Source organism: Cnephaeus nilssonii (genome assembly GCF_951640355.1).
Source record: "Cnephaeus nilssonii genome assembly, chromosome: 5".
Classification (NCBI taxonomy): Eukaryota; Metazoa; Chordata; class Mammalia; order Chiroptera; family Vespertilionidae; genus Cnephaeus; species Cnephaeus nilssonii.
In genome coordinates this window covers 50,741,885-50,755,774 of record NC_137076.1, presented here as the reverse complement: position 1 = coordinate 50,755,774, position 13,890 = coordinate 50,741,885, and the positions used below count along the sequence as shown (strand labels likewise).

Sequence of the window (13,890 nt, the reverse complement as noted above, 5' to 3'; positions counted from 1 at the left end):
GTAAATTTTTTAAACTTAAACTTCTTCTAACGCCACTTCTTCAAAATAGACTCGCCCAGGCCGTGGTATTTTGTGGAAGAGCCACACTCAAGGGGCCAAAGAGCCGCATGTGGCTCGTGAGCCGCAGTTTGCCGACCACGGGTCTGGGGGAAGGCTGTGGGATTCCAGTCTGGCTTTAGGTGCCGGTCCATCTGACTCAGGCACCACCTGCCTCACTTACTCTCCCCTCTGGCCAGTAGCCATGACCTGTCACTCACAGGGTAGGAAACTTATCTTTACCATTTTACACTTAGTGAGTTTAATCTTTAAAGAGAAGGATTACAAGTTAAAAACTACGCACTCTTCCTTTTTTATTGCTCTGATAAAAGGCATCACCTGTTTTTTTCTGTAGCACAAAAATGGAATGTTTAAGTCCAAATCTTAGTGTAGGATCAGCGCAGACCTGCACCTCTGACCCCGATGCAGGGGCTGGTGGCATGGCTTACAGTGGAATCATTAAACGAACCTCCTTCCCATAGATGTCAGGGATCAGTCCCACAGGGGAGGTGACCATGTGCACGGTTTTCTTGCCAAACAGCTGGAACTCTTAGTGAATGAGCTGCTCCCAAAATCCAGCACTCAAAAAAGTGTTGGGCCGGATGACAGGCCGACATGACTTGGTCCACGTGTGAGCGTCCAGCAGGGACATGGTGTGGTACTTCATGAGGGAGACGAGGCACAGGGCAGCCTAGCGCCTCACACCGGCCGCTCAGCGGAGCAGCGTGCGGCCCTGCTCCATCCCGACATCGTCCATGTGGTCAGCAATGGGGTCCAAGAAGTCACCGAGGTGGGACCTGGGTGTGCCAGCCACAGGCACCTGCACACACTGTATGTCTTCATACAAGGTATTCACCACCTCCCCCGAGGCACTGACGACCGAGGTGATGTGGTTGCTGGAGAGCCTAAGTTTGCTGTTGGCGGCCATCCCCACTGCTGATATACAGGCTCCTGGTGAGCCGTGAGAGGCCGCCGGCTGAGGGCTGTTGGAACTCAACCGGGAAGGTACACGGGGATGCTGTCATCAGGCCAGTGGGTCAGCGGCCAGGCCGCATCTTTCTGCTAGGCTGTGTCCATGGAAAACCGGTTACCCGTCCCCCGATCACGCAGGAGCCAGAGTCCTCGTCGAAAAGTAGGGTCGGCTCAGCGCACAGCCCACTCTACTGGCCTCGCTCGTCTCCATGGCAATGCACCCGCCTACTCTACGGCAGCCGCCTAGGGACAATCCTGCCACACTGCCTTCTGGCACCGCGTGCTCATAACCTATTTCTTTAAACTAGTCTGACGTTAAAAAGAAAAGACTTAAAAGTTATAAGGGAAATTCCTAAAGAGCTTATTAAACACACACAGAGCTCATTGTGAATCACGAAGCTCTCTTTTTCCAAATGAATTCTGTCTTACCAACATCGGAAATGAAGAGAAACCACAGCAAGCCTCTAAGGAAACATCTCTCTGAGGACAGCATGCAAGTCAGATTTCTCACCTCCTCTGGAGCAGAGCCAGTGCTCCGCCCCGGACACGGCAGCCTCCCAGCTCCTGGAGCTGAGCCTCTGAGTTGGCCCCTCCTCAGTCTGGCTGCTTCTCTCAGTTTCCTGCCATCCTGCCTGGGACCCTCACCTGCCTGGTCTCCTGCTACACTGAGGTCTGGAATCCCAGAAAGAAATCCCAAAAGTAGGAGACGCTTCCGTGGAGCAGAAGGAAATCACTCTGGACCCAGACTCAATCTCTATGGGTCTCTCACTAAAAAAATTTTCCTCTTCCACAATTTGTGCAAAGTTAAAGTCTCATGCACACTTGATAGGCAGTAGGTTATCCAGTCAACATACTACTTCAACAAACGAGTGCTGCTTTTAAAACATCAAACACACCTTTGTAGGGCCAAAACATGAAAGACCATCTCAGTAATCCTTTCTCCTAAGTCTTGAATGCATTCTTCATAAGACAAACCAAGTTTCCTTGAATAAGGACACTGTCGGGTATATAAAAAGTGTTCAGTAAGTGTTAGCTATCAGTATTACAATCTTGTTAAATTACTGAGAGACCTTCTGGAATATGAGATTGAAACTAAACTCCCCGACTAACTGGGTACACGGTCTTGTTCAGTGAAGTGTCTCATTGGTTCGCTTATTCCTACTATGCCAATTGTGGGTGCTCAATAAATGCCTGTTGAAAGGCACTGAGGTAAGGAGGGAGGGGAAAGAGAAATAGGGCAGAAGAAAGAAAGCTAACTAGTGCCTACAGATGTGATTTTACACTGCGTGGGAGTTTAGAAGAGCATAGGTTTCTTTTCAGTACAAGTCTATGATTCTAGAAGGATTGTAGAATCATCCAACCACTTCAGCCAAATGGTGCCTAAATGTGTCCCATCTGTGCACTTTGGCCCAGGACACTTTACAGTCCTGGAATGTTTCCTCCTTCTTTCCCAACTACTAACAGCCTATCCAGTCCTTAAGTTCAGTTTCAATCACACTTGCTCCATGAAATGTCTCCCCATCTTCCAAAGGAGAAACAATCACTTCCTGTTCTTAAATGTTAAGAGTTTTGGTGTATAACACTTGTACCATCTATAACCAGTTTTAGTTTCCTAGTTATCTTTTCATAAACTTAATTTTGATCATTGAAAATAAACTGTAAGTACACTTATGGCAGAAACAATATGACATTTTAGATCCTTACCCATTGTACACCCCATGTAATGTTCCATTTCTCTCTGGTGCGGGATAGCCCCCTGTCCCTTGAGACTGACAGAGCCCACCTTTCTCCCACCTGCTTTGTGCCCTAAAAAACTGACGTGAACGGATTACATCATGTGGCTGCTTCACCATGTGACTTCTAATGGGTCAGGCCAATGGGGACCCGTGAGGCTGGCAACTTACTTCCCTAGTTTCCTTCCTGCAGAGACAAGAGCTGGCCAAGACCTCGCTGAAGGTCAGAGCCCCTGCACAGCAGCCCTCTCCACTGGTCTTGTCTGGCTTTCGAGTAACTGGTTCCTCCATTGCAGGGTTTGCCTCTGTTACTAACCTCAGTACTGCATTCATTTATAAGGTCTCCTTACCCTGCCCCTGCCCATACCTTTGTAAATAGAACTTTTATTTAACTGTTTTCAAATTATCATAATTTAAGTGCTCCCTCTGTTTCTTGCTGGGACCATAATGAATACATCTACTTTATTTTCCCCTTTGCCTTAATATTTAAAATAATCTTATTTATTACTATTTTATATTCTTCCCCTCCCAAAAAATAAAAATAAGCTCCATATGAAAAGCATATTGTCTTGTTCACCACTATTGCTTTCAGCTTCTAGAATAGTACCAGACAGAGAGGAGGCAGTCAATAAATATTTGTTGAACACAAATAGATATAGATAGATGATATAGGTAAAGATATAGATATAGAGATAGAGAGAGATCGATATATATATATAGATATAGATATATAAATATAGATATATTCAAATTCAGAGTAACATATCTGTATGTTTAAAAGATGATTCCAAAATACTAAGTTGGTTATTAATTCATTTTTCAAGGTTTAGAACGAAGTACTAACTTGGAGCCTAAATGTAGTATTTTTTTCAGCCCAATCAAAAGAAAAAATGCATAACTCTGTACATTATTTTCCTGAAGTTGAGTTTCTAACATTAAGGGAAGCAAAGCAGAAAAATCCCAGAGAATATAATATAGAATAAAGGCAAAAAAAATCTCCAACCAACCTTTTTCTTTCTTTCTTTCTTTTTTTTTTTTTTGCTAAGGGAAACATGATACCTGCGGAAAAATGAGGCCATAATTCAGGAAGCATCATCACTATATACGTATTTCCCTACCCAAAACAAAAATTTATCTCCGCTGCCTCCCCATTTCCTGCCTAAAGCTATGCTTTTAAAGTATTAAGACATTAATCCTACCGAAATGGTGGATAAGCCTCTTCTTACACAAATACCTAAAATTAATGAAGTATGCAAGATAAAGAAGTGAAGGGAAGACGGGAAGGGAGACCCTGTCCAGCTCTTTCCTAAATGGGATACTGTGGATTATGGGGCAACCAAGAATAGATGGACAACGGGATATTCAGAGAGGTCAGAATGTGCATGGCAGTCATTGTCACTGGGGAATGCAGCAGCTCAACAGTGGAAGTGCTTCCCATCCCGACAGCTGCTAACAGGGTGAGGTTGGGTCCATAGTGCCAAAATGAGCTCATACGGGTGTGGCAAAAGGCTTGTCCCCTGTAAGATGTCCTCCAACAAACTTAAGCAGCTGTTCAACTGCTTAACAAATGGCTATTTTCTTTGGCTAAATACATTATCACTGAACTATCTAGGGAAACCATGAGGGACCTAATGAATCTGTTATTTGCAAATCAACAAATGAGGAAACTAAGCATAAAGATAAACAGTACTTTCAGGAATTTGGTAGTAATTTGAATGGTATTTCCCATCACTTAGAATTCATTTCTAATCTTCACTCTCAAATACTGACGAAACCTTTCATAATTTGTTTTGACCTATACATGAGTGTAATTGCATATACTTTGACTGGAGCCCATGACTCATTTGCAATAGAACTTCCTGACTTCCTTCTCATTTTCAATATCCTCACGTATCTCAGAGACCAGTTTCCAAGGATTTCCTGCCTCTAGGTGTGTCACTGTATTACCACTGAGAGGCATACCGATTCCCAGATCTGCTCTTAAATGGGCTGGTATTTGACAGAATTCCTCTTTGATCAGAGAAGCAACCAGAAGTTATGAGACTATTCAGGTATTGATACCTGACTTCTGGTACTTAGGGAAAGCCAGGAAGCCAGTGCTTTTAGCTAAACATTCTGAACTAAGTTTGACCCTGGACACTGGGGAACTGTGTGTCAGTCTCTCCAGGCCCTGCATATTAAGGTGGAGCCAGTCAGGAGGCGAGGGAAGCTGGTCAGGGCAATGACTAGCAGGCGGGATTCAGGCCAAGTGCAGCTCCTGTCCAGCAGGGCTCTCCTAAAGGCACAGGTGCACTCTGAGATCTGGCAAAGGGAATAGACAGAGTTGTGGGAAGAAAACAAATTTATTTTAATGATGTTTTCATTTTTATTTTTTTAATATTTTATCTTATCTATAGACTTTATTACATATTTTATATTTTACATGTTTATTTATAATATTTCATATATTTTATATTTACATTTATACACATATATATTAATAAAAGGGTAATATGCAAATTGGTCACAATGCCCTCAGAGTAACAACCAAACAGCAGGCTGCATGGGGCAACCAGGCCGGCAAGGGCGTTAGCAAGGGATGACCAAACGACTGACCAGCAGGCTGCCTGAGGCGACCAGGCCGGTAGGGGGGTTAGCAAGGGACGACCAAACGACTGACCAGCAGGCTGCCTGGGGCGACCAGGCCGGTAGGGGGGTTAGCAAGGGACGACCAAATGACTGACCAGCAGGCTGCGTGGGTTGGCCAGGCTGGCAGGGGGGAGGGGCAGTTAGGGGCGATCAGCCTGGCAGGCAGAGGTGGTTAGGGGTGATCAGGCTGGCAGGGGGGCAGTTAGGGGTGATCAGGCAGGCAGGCAGGTGAGCAGTTAGGAGCCAGCAGTCCCAGATTGTGAGAGGGATGTCCGACTGCCTGTTTTTGGGCCGAAACAGGCAGTCAGACATCCCCTGAGGGGTCCCAGATTGGAGAGGGTCCAGGCTGAGCTGAGGGGGACCCCCCCACCCCATGCACAAATTTCATGCACTGGGCCTCTAGTACATACATATTCTTGAATATGTCTTAGAAACACATATTGGAGATGATTCCTCAAAAATGTTTATTAATAGGTATATATTCAATCTAGGATGTTCGAAGGCTATGCTTAGAAATAAGATGAATACAAGAGAACAAGTAGGAAGAGAGTGCTAAGTAAAACCACCAGGATCATGCCGTGGGGTTTGGGGAGCATCCACAGGACATAGCAGGAGAAGAGATTGCAGAGAGAAGGAGCAGCATGAATCCAGAGAATGGCCTGGAAGGAGGGCCCACAGCAGAAGTACAGGAGGATTGTGTCTCTAGGAAGAGGAAGTGCCACTGCCCACTGCCCGGTTGACTATTTCTGCTGGGGATAAGACATCCAAAGAAGCCAGAGGGACCTGGCTGAACTCACAGTGACCCAGGCACCTGGGCATTAGCAACTGACAGGGCCAGAGAGGCAGTGTTTGCCCAATAGCTTTTCTTGTCCTAAGACCTGTGATGCTCTTCCCCACCCAGTGAGGAATAGGTCTTCCTACTGTTTGGTCATTTCTTCCATCTGATCCTCAAAAGTCATCCTGTCCCTTTCTCTAGAAAAGACTTCTCTGACATCTGAAGACTCCAGAAGCGATTTAATGCTCTGCCCAGGCACATGCTCTTACATCACACAGTCGCTCCACCCATTTTCCTGGGCAACCAACTGCTTACACAGAAGGGGAACTGGGGAAATCAAACTTAATACATGTTTATGAGGATGGCCAATTTTCCCATGTGCAGCAATATGATTTCTCTCTTGCTTTTTTTTTAAATCTCCAAGCTGGAGGAGGAGAAGAGGGAAGTAAGCGTCTGCTCCAGTTCCTCACTGCACCTTTCTTACACAATTTTGGCAAAGGTTCACATTTCCAGTCAACTTCACTCATTTTATTTCCCAGATGTTTTTATGCTCCAAGGCCAAACAAGCATGATCGTTCCTTCCCTGTCAGACCCTGACTCCATCTGTCCCTGTCGCTTCTCCCCTCCCCATCACAGCCACCCCCAGTTGCCTGGATCATGTAGGCGAATTTTATTACAATATTTTCATTATACTATTTACACGAGAACACTCTTGGGAGGGTCAGCCTCTGTTAGAAGCCATAAAATGGGACTCAGAAGGCTAAAAAACATATGCAGACCATACTTTGACCCCTCGGGACAGTCCCAAGTGTGTGGCTTGTCAGTGGGATTGGAAGACTCAGAGTCATTCTTTCCCATTTACACTGCATTCTCCAAGGTGTATTGTGAACAAATAAAAAAAAAAAGTGAGCTTGGCTCAAAGCTTCTGCAGTATGTCACTCCAATTTCCAAGGCTTAGAATCCCACTGAGCTTCTTTGCATCACTAAAATAACAAAGCTCAGGCTGTAATCTATATGTGTACATTTTAGCCACAATCTAGATAATAAAAGCCTAAGCGACTTTATGGCAGAACGACCAGAACTACCAGTCGCTATGATGTGCACTGACCACCAGGGGGCAGATGCTCAACACAGGAGCTGCCCCCGGTGGTCAGTACGCTCCCACAAGGGGAGCGCCACTCAGCCAGAAGCCGGGCTCATGGCTGACAAGAGCAGCAACAGTAAGGAGTGAGGGTTCCCGGACTGTGAGAGCCCCAGACTATGAAAGGGATGTCTGACTGCCCGCAGGTGGACATCCCCTGAGGGCTCCCAAACTGCGAGAGAGCGCAGGCTGGGCTGAAGGACCCGCCCCCATGCACGAATTTTGTGCACCGGGCCTCTAGTTATTAAATAATTAAATCTACTAATGCATACTTAAAATTTTGTTATAAAAAACAAACCAAATGTACAAAAAATAAATAAATACAGACTCATAGAACACAGACCAACAGGGTGGTTGTCAGAGGGGAGGAGGGGAGGTGGATGGGTAGAAAAAGTGAAGGGAGATTTAGTCAATAATATTGTGTTAAGTTTGCACAATGACAGATGATTGCCAGAATTAGTGGGGTAACCAACATTGTAAGATATAAAAATGCCAAATCACTGAGTGGTACATACAGGTGGGGCAAAAGTAGGTTTATAATTATGAGTATGCATGACAGTTTATTCTTGTATTATTATGTATTAGTCATTGTCCATGTGAACAACTGTAAACCACTCTGCATATACAATGGAATATTACTTGACCATAAAAAATGAAATCTTACCATTTGTGACAACATAGATGGACCTAGAGGGTATTATGCTAAGTGAAATAAGTCAGAGAGCAATAAGTATCATATGATTTTACTTATATGGGGAATCTAAAGAACTAAATAAATGAACAAACAAAACAGAAACAGATTCATAGATACAGAGAACAAACTGAGGGTTGTCAGATGGAAGGCTGCATGAAAAGGGTGAAGGAATTAAAAAGTACAAATTGGCAGTTACAAAGTAGTCATGGGGATGTAAAGTATAGCATAGGGGATATAGTCAGTAATATTGTAATAACTATGTATGGTCCCAGGTGGGTACTAGAATTATCAGGGGGAACACTTCATAAAATATATAAATGTCTAACCACTCTGTGTGTTAGACACCTGAAACTAATATAAAATCATATTAAATGTCAACTATAATTGAAAAAAATGACAAATCACTATAATATTGTATACCAAACTACAAATAAATAGGTAAGTACATAAATAAATGTTGTTATATGCCTCTGCACATTTTTCTTAAACTTTAAAATGCATGCAAATCACCTGGGATCTTAATAAAATTCAGACTCCGGTTCAGGAAATCTGGGTGGGCCCGGAGATGCATGTTTCCAACAAGTCCCAGGTGACGCCTGTGCTGCTCCTGGGTCCCCACTTTGAGCAGCAGGGGCTTAGAGCGTCCTACCTTATCTTCCCCAAGCTTGCGGGCATTTAAAAAGCATATTCAACTCATTTTTATGAATTCTTGCACTTAAGATGCACAGATTGGGAGCTTAACAAAAACTTGTTGAAATATGACTTAATACATGTGTAAATGGCATCCAAGTATAAAACATGTCCCTTACAGAGAATAGCAGATGTGGCTCAAATAGCAGGTAAATGCAAGAAGCTTTGAGAAGCAACAAATTCAAGAAGAAATAGTTAATTAAATGAGATCCTAAACAACTAGAATTCCGGGCAGAAATAGAAGTCACTGAGCTGAATGTAAACAATAGTAAAACTGAACCCAGAAAAGAACTTCTTAACATACCAAGCACATGTATCTAGTATCTGAAAAAAAAAAAGAAAAGAAAAAGCTTAACTTTATGCAATGATTATAAGGAGCTTGAGAAAATGTAGGCTGAAGAAAAATGGAAATTTACAGCGGATAGAAAAAAAAACACACACATACATATAAGAACGGGAAAATGAAGATGAAAGCCAGCTGCAGATCTAAACAACCCAAACGAATTTTCTTTTGAGAAAATGAATCATGCAGACACTAAATTGAATTACTAAATCAAACTAGAATGTTTTGGATTTCAGGATAAACAGCACAAATGCACACTGTGAAGAAATATCTGAATACTGACTCTCAGGATTTTAAAAACTGCAACGTGTCTGAAACCTTCCCGGCTCTGTCAATTCATTAGGCCTCTGTATGTAAGCCTTTGCCTCGCCTCAGATGTCTGACTGAAAACGGGAAGGTAATCTTCATTCAAGGCCCATCCTAGTTAAGATTCAGGACTGCGTTATCTGCAAATACCGCCCACTCCTCTCCAGAGTAATGAATGGTCGTCGGAGGATTCCGGCTGGAGGACCTCTTCCTCTCCCCATGATGCTGACATCTACAATAAGTCCAGAATCCAGAGATAACCATGGAACTCAATAATTCACTTTTGGCAGTTCTATTTCTTTTTAAATTAACATCTTTTCCAAGCGAGAGACGAGAGCACACCGCAGAAAGCAGATTCTTGATAAGCACACCTCGTCAGCTGCAGATGCACAGGGGGGTCAGACTGAGGGAATCAAGACCACGTAACAGGTGACGGCAATTATTCACTCTGGCTATGCAACAGGGCCTTGTGGGGTCTATCCCTTCAGTAAAGAGATTTACTGTCAAAGTCATCCCAAAGTCACAACTGAATGAAAGAGCAAAGTACTTTAGCCTGGCCTGGATGGCCCAGTGGTTGAACGTCGACCTATGAACCAAGAGGTCACTGTTTAATTCCCGGTCAGGGTACATGCCCGGGTTGCAGACTCGATCCCCAGTGTGGGGCATGCAGGAGGCAGCAGATCAATGATTCTCTCTCATCATTGATGTGTCTGTCTCTCCCTCTCTCTTTCTCTCTGAAAACAATATAAAATAATTGTTTTAAAAATAGCAATTGCTTTACAAAAGCTCAGCACCATCAGAGGGAAAAGTAGTCTGTGCTACGTCCATGTCATACAAACACTTGGAAATAGCAGGCCTGGCTATCCCCAGTCCCTCAGTCTAAGTGTCTTTTAGAGGATTGTTCTCTGTTCAAAATCCCCAAACTAAGTAAAAGTCATGCTTCTTTGAGACAGGATAATTTAATTGGCCAGGATCGCTTGCTTTTCCAAATGTTGAAGAACATATAGTAGGAATACAGAATCACTGTGCTACTTAGAAGCCAAATACCAATTAGCAGGGCCCCTAAAGCATTAAAACGAGCTCTGAACTGACATGCTATTTAGTTAATTTGGATAATTTAGCATTTGAACCCTTAGCAGGAACTGAATTTCCATCCCACCAGATCTCTGCATCGCATAATATAAAGTGCATTTCTGGTTCATCAGGCTCCACTTAACTAAGGCAAAACACATAGCTGTGAGGTAACTCCCAAAGCCACAGTGCTTAAATGAACCATGACCAATTTTTAAACAGGGCTTTTAAAAAAGTAATACTGTCATCAGCTTTTGCAGTCCGAACACTACAGGCCCCTCTCGCCCCAGCCAAGTGTTTCTAATTGCTTCTCTGCTGGGCCCACCCGCACTCTGGGAGCCATTCTGGCCCTGGGCAAAAAACAAGGAGGCGTTCAATATCACACTCCAGAATCACACTTGTTTACTGCCAAAACATTCTGTAACTGTTACCTTCCTGCTCTCTAGGGTTGGGACACCGGGCCAAGCAGGGGGATCCCTGACACTTTCTTTGATCCCCTGCCCTGTTTTCCAGTTTCCTTCCTCAGTTGACCTCTTGGCCTCTATTTTTCCTAAGGATTAATATACAGGTTGCCTAGACCAGAATTATATACTAGACCCTTCCTGGTATCTCAGCCCTGTCCCCTGTCTCAATCTCAGCCCCTACTTGGCTCTCCTGTTGTCACCTAAGCTCTCATATGACAAATGAGAGACAGAAAGTTATAAATAATATCATATCTCATCTAAATAATCACTGATATATCTCACTGCAATTTTAATTATTTCTTAGTGGCAGATAATAAAAAGTAGTAATGAATGGCTAACGAAGAAAAGTTATCCTTAGTGACAGTGATATTAATGTGTTATGTCTGTTGAGTCAACTCTGACTCCGGGCGACCCTGTGAATGAGTGATGTCCACAATGTCCTGTCCTCACCAGCCCTGCTCAGTGCCTGCAGACTCATGCCTATGGCTTCTTTCATGGAGTCAATATAGCTCATATTTGGTCTTCTTTTTTTGCTGCCTTCTATTTTTCCCAGCATTATTGTTTTTCCAAAGAGCCCTGCCATCTCATTATACTAACATAGATCCTTTAAAAATCACCATTTTTACATTTTTCATTCTTTAGATTAAGAAGCATTTCATTCATCAGTGCTAATACATGATAATGTAAGGAAATATCACATATGGCTTCTCATAAGACCTGTATAAGAAGAACCATAATACAAAGTGTTATCTATAACACTTTCCTGTGTGACAATAAAGGGTTATTGCTTAATGTTCTGAGTCTGACTTATGCAGATAGCTCTCCTATTTGCCAGCCTGTTGTTGGGCATGGAATGCAAGTGCCTAGTGGGCCATTCTCTGTGAGCAGAATTGCCGCTGTGGGGTGAACACAAGATAGTAAATAGGAGAGCTGTGATGATTGTTCATTATATTTTGGCTGCTCAACATCAAACCCCCCTGACCCCCTGGGAAAGCCTTCAGTGTGTGGGTTTTGGTGGGAAGTCAAGTCCTACTTCTCACTGCAAAAGCCAAAGAAAATCACATACTCCGTGTCCTCGCCCTTGGCAGATGGAGCATGCACAGGTGTCTGGGGCTTGGCCAAAGAGAAGTTTCTACAAGACAACCTAAATTGTTGAGTAAGGGAGGCAATGACAAGGGGACGGTTGAGTACTCAGTGGCACCCAGCAGCCTCAGCTTTATCAGACCAATTCTGTAACATGACCCAGCTCCCCGGGTTTCTGCCCATGCTCCTAGTTTCCTAGATATTGGTTCAATTTTTAAAGCTGCCCAATATCCTCCCAAGAATTATTTTCTACATAAGTTAGCCAGGGTCTGTTACCACAGAACTTCAAAACTTCTTTTCTATAAAGAATTTCTTGTGTATATAATAGAAAGTATTATACAGTAGAGAGCAGCCAAGACTCCAGAATAGGACTTTCCTGGTTTTGTTCCTAGGTCTTCTTCCTACTAGCTGTGTTATCTTCAGCAAATCACTTCACACCTTGTGCCTCAGTTTCTCCATCTGCAAAATAAGGATCGTAATAGTAGCCAACCTCATGGTGGTGTCTTGTCAATGGATTCGATAAAGTGTCTATCAGGGTAAGCTAACTTTCAGCTGTGGTTATGCTAGTGAGATGATAATGAGATGGCGGTTACAGTGATCAAATAAGCCATGATCTTTAGCACTTTGGAATCTAACTGAAGAGGCAAGAGGCACACATATTCAATAATTCATATGTAGGAAAGGATGACAGAAAATGCATGTGTGGGCACAAATGTGGATCTAAACCCTGTTATCATTGTCAGTTTATGAAATGTTCTTTCTTAAACGAGCCACATTTAGGCCACAGAAATATTAGACCACACCTGAAGGTCATGAAAAGGTTTCAAGGTTCACCCAAAAAAATCATAATAGGTTAAGATTCAATGAGAAAATGAGCAAAGGGCATTTGTTTCAAGCCTGAACAATGTCAGAAATCCAGAAGCACTCTCAGCAAATTCGTTTCAGTGTCCCCCAGGGGCTCCATTCAGATACATGGAATCCCACACAGAATAAAATTAAGATATGACCTCATAGGAATCTTTCTGATGAAACATAAGAACTAATCCTCAGGCTGAGGAGTTAACTATAGCCCCCCAAATGTCTCTTCTGTGGAGGAAGAGATGCTATAGAATTCTTGGACCTATTCTTACAGCCAACGTCTGAATTATGTGTCCTTTAAAACCTAAACTGAGTTGTGTGATGTAGCATCTATCAATAGTCTACAAAAATTCATACATCCTTGCATCATCTAAAACAACTTTTTAAGGATCCAATTTCAGCAGCATCTAGTACAACTGCTTTTGGAGGATTCAATTTCATTTTTTCCCTATAAATTTCCACTTGTCCCAGAATCATTTATTGAAAAAGACAGTCTTGCCCTGTGGCTCTGTGATGCCACTTTCTGAAATAAATCCAATGTCTATATGCACGAGTCTATTCCTGGGCTCTCTTCTCTTTCATTGATTGATTTGTCCATTCCAATGCCAACAATACACTCTCTTAATTACTATGCTTTAATTACAAGTCTCCTTTCCTAGGAGCTCAAGTCCCCTGACCTCCTTCTTCAAAAGTGTCTCAGTGATTCTTGGCCCTCTCCATGTTTATAGACACTGTAGAATCAGCTCGTCAAATTCCACCCAAAAAAACCCCACTGGGATTTTTAGTAGAACTGCATTGAATCTACAGGTCAATTTAGGGGAACATTAACATCTTTACAATATTAAGAAAGAAAAAGGACGAACAGACCTCAGCTGGAAGAGATTTAACACTCAATTAAATTCTGATTTTTGGCTATGACAAGGGACTGAGAGTTCTATTGGCCGAAATAAGACTGTGCCACTTAAAGAGAACATAGGGCTTATTACCTGAGAGGAACCATAAAAGACGGGGACTACTCAAGTTGCTATCCCAGTGCTGGGAAGATCTCTTTGTCTGTATATATTGTAAAAGGAAGATAAGAGGCACAACTAAAGCT

General features: G+C 43.0%; 1 protein-coding gene and 1 pseudogene across 2 annotated transcripts in view; both read right to left on the bottom strand.

Annotated features, from left to right (window-relative positions):
* The window catches only part of DCHS2 (dachsous cadherin-related 2), a gene marked incomplete at both ends in the record, with an annotated part of 195,288 nt that overhangs the window by 122,250 nt on the left and 59,148 nt on the right, over positions 1-13,890 (bottom strand). The window lies entirely within an intron of this gene.
* Positions 482-1,061, bottom strand: LOC307100748 (dual specificity protein phosphatase 18-like; annotated as a pseudogene). Its single transcript has one exon. The product of its transcript is annotated as a dual specificity protein phosphatase 18-like (transcript).